This window comes from Adiantum capillus-veneris, chromosome 19 (assembly GCF_014529385.1).
Source record: "Adiantum capillus-veneris isolate H3 chromosome 19, ASM1452938v2, whole genome shotgun sequence".
NCBI lineage: Eukaryota > Viridiplantae > Streptophyta > Polypodiopsida > Polypodiales > Pteridaceae > Adiantum > Adiantum capillus-veneris.
Window position 1 is genome coordinate 40,199,729 of NC_140949.1, and position 6,280 is coordinate 40,206,008.

The 6,280-nt window shown below is 45.1% G+C and overlaps 2 pseudogenes; one reads left to right on the forward strand and one right to left on the reverse strand.

Moving 5' to 3' along the window:
• The first annotated feature begins 1,571 nt into the window (after positions 1-1,571).
• On the forward strand, positions 1,572-2,021 carry LOC147433876 (large ribosomal subunit protein eL14z pseudogene; annotated as a pseudogene).
• A 2,990-nt stretch (positions 2,022-5,011) lies between these two features.
• Positions 5,012-5,345, reverse strand: LOC147433877 (uncharacterized; annotated as a pseudogene).
• Between the last annotated feature and the right edge of the window lie 935 nt (positions 5,346-6,280).

Sequence of the window (6,280 nt, forward strand, 5' to 3'; positions counted from 1 at the left end):
GGGGCTTTCAACATTGTGGCTCTTAAAAGTTTGCTCGATCATGATCTTGATAAGCTTGAGAGTCGGGAGATATGGAGAAGCTACAATGATTCTGAATTAATGCTTTCGATATCTCCCCACGTTTTTCTCTCTTTCTCTCTCTTCCCCTTTCCCACTCTCTCATCCCCCCTCCCTCTCTCTCCCCCTCTCTCTGTGTGTACCTTTGAATGCCATTGATCCAGGAGCTTTCACTCGCCGTCTCCATTGCCAATGACCATGCCCAGATAGTGAGACACTCAGACCTGATCTTTTGTTTGTGCCGGAGCCTCCCCGATGTCCATCAAATCTACCAACTTTGCCAAAGCTTAGGTATTTGTTGCTCTATCTAGCCCTGCATGCCAGCTCGCCCTTGGTGCTGCCATTCTCAAGCTCTGCACCCACCGGCTTGCCCTACTGTTTCATAGTTTTTATTACTCAACTTGCCAGAACGTCCCTTATATGTTTCCTTGGACACCACGTTCGAGGAGCCTCCATAGCTTTTGTCGGCTCCAACCCTGTGCCATAGCCCGCTGCTCATATTGTTGAACACCCCTATGAGCTTCCAACTGTTCCAACCGATTCTTCTTTATCACCCTCATCAGCTCTTGAGTGCTACTCCTTTTCCATATGCGCCACGCTGATGCCCTTGTGATGCGCCATAGAGTTGTTGCAGACTGTAGTGATCCCGCAATAGTGTCTCTCTCTCTCTCTCTCATGTTTCTCTTGATGATCAGTCCACTCTTACCCTAAGATTCGTCCACTATCGTCAATCCGTTCGTCAGCTGCTCCAGCTTGCTAAGTTGCCCCTCGTTTCCTACTGCTCTGCTCCGCTCCCATATAGATGATTCCCATAGCCGCGTTTGTGTCAGCCTGGACATCATTCTCACAGGATCTCTGAAGAATTCAGAGAATAATGTAAAAGAAAGAATAATTTCCTTCTCTCTCTCTCTCTCTCTCTCTCATAACATCATCGTCAATTCTTCAGTCCTCCCCAACTCCAGCTTTGAATTGCTAACTGCTCAAAGTGTAGATTGGATTCTGTTTATGTATATTGGGTTGATAATTTATGAGCTAGTCTAGCAACGTGTTTGTGGTGAAACTATTAGCAGGGCAGGCCTCGTGATTTCATCACTTGTTTAACACATACCTCTCTTACTAAAAAAGAAACTCTCTGAAAGAGTGCGCGCCGCTCTTTCAGAGAGTTTCTTTTTTATTTTGAGAGAGAGAGTCTTCTTTATTGTGTGAGAGAGAGAGAGAGAACATCTGTGCGGGATACCATAGAGAACAGAGGCGAGAGAGAGAGAGAGAGAGAGAGAGAGAGAGAGAGAGAGAGAGAGAGAGAGAGAGAGAGAGAGAGAGAGAGAGAGAGAGAGAGAGAGAGAGAGAGAGAGAGAGAGAGAGAGAGAGAGAGAGAGAGAGAGAGAGAGAGAGAGAGAGAGAGAGAGAGAGAGAGAGAGAGAGAGAAGAGAGAAGAGGGCGAGCGGGAAGAATTCCTTTCCGGCGATCAAACGAGTGGCCATGGTGAACTACGGCCCCATGCCTTTCCGGAGATCAAACGAGTGGCCATGGTGAGCTACGGCCCCAGCTATGAAAAGCTTGTTGTGATCGTCGATGTCGTTGATCAGAATAGGGCCCTTGGTGATACCCCTGACATGGTCCCCGGTGCTATGAATTTCAAGATGCTTTCGTTAATTGATCCCGTAGTCGAGATACCTAGGATGCCCAAGAAGAAGTAGCTAGCTGGTGCCATTGAAGCTACAGATATTCACAACAAATGGACTAACAGCTCATGGGGAAGGAAACTAATTGTGCAAAAGAAGCGTGCTTCTCTCAACGACTTTGATCGCTTCAAGGTTATGGTGGCCCGGATCAAGAGAGGCTCCATCATCAAAAGGGAATTGGCAAAATTAAGAAAGGAGAAAGCTTTGCTTGCTTTTGCACTGTCTCAAAGCAAATACATTGGCTTTTTGGATAATAGTTCTATATTAAACAGCAAGCTGTAGAACAACAACGAAGTTTTTAAATGTAAAATAGGAGAGCCATTTCAGTTATACCAAAAGAAAAAAGAGACACAGAGAGACCAGAGGGATGGCTTTCGGCAAGCGCATGGTTGTAGCGTAGCCACCTCCTCCGGCAGTATAGTGCATGTCCCTGCCGAATCTGGTGCCGGCCTGCCAGGCTCTAGCTCTCTATGTGTGAAGCTTACCTTGCTCAACCTATCGCTCACCACCTACCTGGCCTCAGCATCAACATCACCCGCATGATATTCGGTAACAACGGAAGCCGTGTCTGATCACCATTGCTTGCATTGACCTGCCTCATCGTGCACTAATCTTCATTTATGGTCATTTGTAGTTAGATTCCTGCATGCTGAAATCAAGTTCTCCATCATGCTAGCTCGCTCATGTACTACTTTTTTGGAAAATTTGCATTGGCGCTTCCTTCTTCTTTGAGAGAGAGAGAGAGAGAGAGAGAGAGAGAGAGAGAGAGAGAGAGAGAGAGAGAGAGAGAGAGAGAGAGAGAGAGAGAGAGAGAGAGAGAGAGAGAGAGAGAGGAGAAGTGAGGGTTTCTCTGTGTGCTGTTGCAGCCATCCCATCTCCTCAGCATTTTCCTCTCTCCCCGACAGGCTGTGTAAAGTTGCCTCGCCATCACCTCTGCCTCTGTCTTCTCATCCATGCGGGTGCTTTTCCGTACAGACTGTCCAATGCTTGGCTGTATCGTGCAACCTTGTTGCTACAGTATGGGGTATTGTATGTGAAAGTGCCAGTTTCGATCGCTCAAATCCCAATCTATCTTCTTGCCATCGATCGCGATATTGCCCCTGGTCTAGTGTGTGATTGCTCTGTGTTTTGCATGAGTTGATGGATAGATGAGCAAGAAATGCCCAAGGCGGAACTCAAAACCACTCTTGAGCCCGACCCCAAGCCCGAGCCCAGAGGTGGCACTGAGTTCCTCTATAGGGTCTCCTCCAGCCGCTCCCATCTTGCAAACCTCGGAGACCACGAGGCCTGATGCCCTCAAGCGAGTATGGGACTACATCAAGGATCACAAGCTCCATAGTAGTACTGAGAAATCGTAGATCTTATGTGATCCTCCCTTTAAGAAGGCATTTGGATGAGACATTGTTAGGGTGTCAAAAGTGATCAAGTACTTGAGTCCCCACTTGTCAAGAAAGGTTTGATGGAGCTGTCTACTTTGCCTAAGTCAGTTTTCACCAAAAGACTTAAACTGCTGTGTTTGGGGAAAAAAACATGCCCATGTTGCATGTTGACTTGTGTTTTAGGTGAAGCCATTATCTGATAGTTTATAGTTTATCTTCTTTTTGATGTAACTCAAATTTAGGAATTCTGGGAAAAATTCACTAAAATGGGACGATTCTTCTTGTCTCTAGTTTTTAAGGAGATGTGAGCTCGGTCTAGGATGCACATTTTCTTCTCTCTAGCTCGTGAAGAAATGTGGTGTTTGGATGATGCACTCGCAAGTGTTATTTGTAGCCACCACTTTATATGCAGACATGCAGCAACTCTCAAACATATATTAGAACTGTCAGATGCTGAAGTGTTTGGATGATGCACTCACAAGTGTTATTTGTAGCAACCACATTATATGTGGACATGCAACAAATGTCACTCGTATATTACATTTGAAGCTCAACGTCTTGGTTGCACTTCATGCTTCTAGCTAATCCACTTTGTGTGAGCAACAAGAAAAGGAACGAACTTGTTTTGATGAGGCTATGATCAAAAGAAGCAAACAATCTTAAATTTTAAGGCCGTGCTTCTCCCAAAATAAATATTGTAACAAACATCGATTGAAAATCTAGGCTACAGCTCCCTACAGGATGAGATTCAAGCTTTTGGGTATTCTACTTTTCTCAAACATGGAGGCCAGTGTGTTGGGTTGTGGGTTGAGGCTCCTTGCCAATGCTCAAGCCTCCAACTTGAGGGTAAGGCACAAGGCTCTAAAGTCTAGAGGAGAATTGCTTATGTCAAAATGGAGGTTAGTGTGTTCTGTTCTGAGTTGAGCCTCCTTGACAATGCTCAAGCATCAAACTTGAGGATGAGGCACAAGGCTCTAAAGTCTAGAGGAGAACTACTTGAGTCAAACATGAATGATAGAGAGTTGGGTTGTGGTTTGAGGCTTTTTGTCAATGCTCAAGGTTCAAACTTGAGGGCAAGGCACAAGGCTCTAAAATGTAAAGGAGCACCACTTTTTGCCAATGCTCAAGGCTCAAACTTGAGGGCGAGGCACAAGGCTCTAAAATGTAGAGGAGCACCACTTCTCTAATGTGACTCAACAAAATTTAAAAACTTGTGAGTTGTGGTGGTGCCATCATGCTCCAACAGTGATCGGGAAAAATGTGTCTCAACTTAATATCATGCCGTTTTCAATTTCCAAAATGCCCGTTAAGCGCAAGGGGAATGGGAGAAATTCCACCCCAAAATAGAGAAAAATAGTGTAAAAACCTAAAATAGTAACTTAATTTTTTTTAATTAAATTTTCCTCTTGGAAAATTCAATCAAAGGAATTTTGTATGTTTCCAAACCTGATTTTTCCCGAACACTGTGCTCCAAACATACAAGTCATGACAAAACTCAAACTTCGAAATGGGAAGGTTGATCAAGCTGCCTTCAAGTTGCACTTTAGTTTGAATTTGCACTTTAATTCGAATTAGGAGTGGCTTGAAGCTGACGACCGTCAGGAGATCTGACGCCTGATGACGACCGTCTGACAAGTTCTACAAGGGAAGGAACGTGCCTCTGTGGAGGGGCTGTTGTTGCAGGCGCTCACATGAGATTGCGCAGCGTGTGAGCCTTGAGGAGGAGGTGAGGTCATGAAAATTGTGAGCTTGCAAGAGCGGCATGACGACATCATCCAAAGGATCAGTAGTGGTTCTCATCGAATTTGAGGATGCCACCTTCATTGACGAGGGTGACGCCAGCTCTTCACCTGATGCTGCTCCGTGCTTCGACCTGATGCTACTTTCAGTTCTTCAACCCGCTTCCACCTTCGTTGACGCCACCTCTTCCACCTTTGTTGACGAGGGTGCCACCAACTCTTCCACCTTCGTTGATGAGGGTGCCATCATCTCTTTACTCAATGTTTCTTTAGGATCATTAGCCCGCTTCCAGGATTATTTCTCGTTGCAAACACAGCGGCCGGCTGAGATGAGTTGACTGAGAATAGTCGAGAAAGCATTAGCCATGGCCTCAAGATGGATGTGTGAGGCTTGGGCTACCTCACCCACACCTGCGCCGGTCTCCTAGACCTTTCCCCTCACCTCCACAATTTGTACCTCCACTTTCAATGGACCATGATCCAAACATGCGCCAGCTGAAATCCGCCCTATCTCTTCATTACCACCACCACCAACTTCTCGTCTCTACCCTCTGGTCCAGCTGCAAACCTCTCTATCTCTTCATTACCACCACTAGCAACTTGTAACATGTAACTTGCTATCACTCATCACATGTAACCATCATCAGAACTGAGGCCCTGCTGTATTTCTAAACTCAATTCTTTTTGGAGTTTCGATAAAGGACATTTAACTGGGCCTTATGAGATGTCTTGTGTAGAAGCTCCTTTGAGTTGTGATAGCTTGGTCAAGTGCGTAGCAGGTCGAGTTGTGATCGCTAGGTCTATTCTAGTGTGTAGTAGGTCATTTTACCTTGTACTAAGTGTTGCTAGCTATGCGGATTATGGGGATCACTAATGTCTAGTGCTTGATATCCTAGATTAAAAACACATCTTCTCTCAACACCAATCGACTGAGTCATCATCAGAAAACCGTTTTAGTCCAGTGCCATAGTCTTCTAATAGCCACAATAAAACCTTAGTGACACCAAGAATAGGTATTGGGTCAAGAAGGAACTAGAGAAAAGCACCTCCACATAGAAAGATTGAGAAGATCTCTACCCTTTGCTAATATGTTTTGAGCTAGCACCACTCTATGAGGGTGGTTGCCAAGCTTATAATATCTTCTGGGATTGGTACCTAGTAGCAAGCATGGAGGCTCGAACTTAAGTTCGAGCCTCCATGCTTGTTCATGCTCATTGTGTATGTAAATAAGGGGGAAGCATAGAGGCTTGTGGGATCTGTACATATTAGCAAGCATGGAGGCTCAAACATAAGTTTGAGCCTCAATGCTTATTTATGCTCATTTGTATGTAAATGAGGGGAAAGCATGGAGCATCCATGCTTGTTCATGCTCATTATATACGTAAATGAGGGGGATTTGTGCCTATAAAAAAGAATGGAGGCT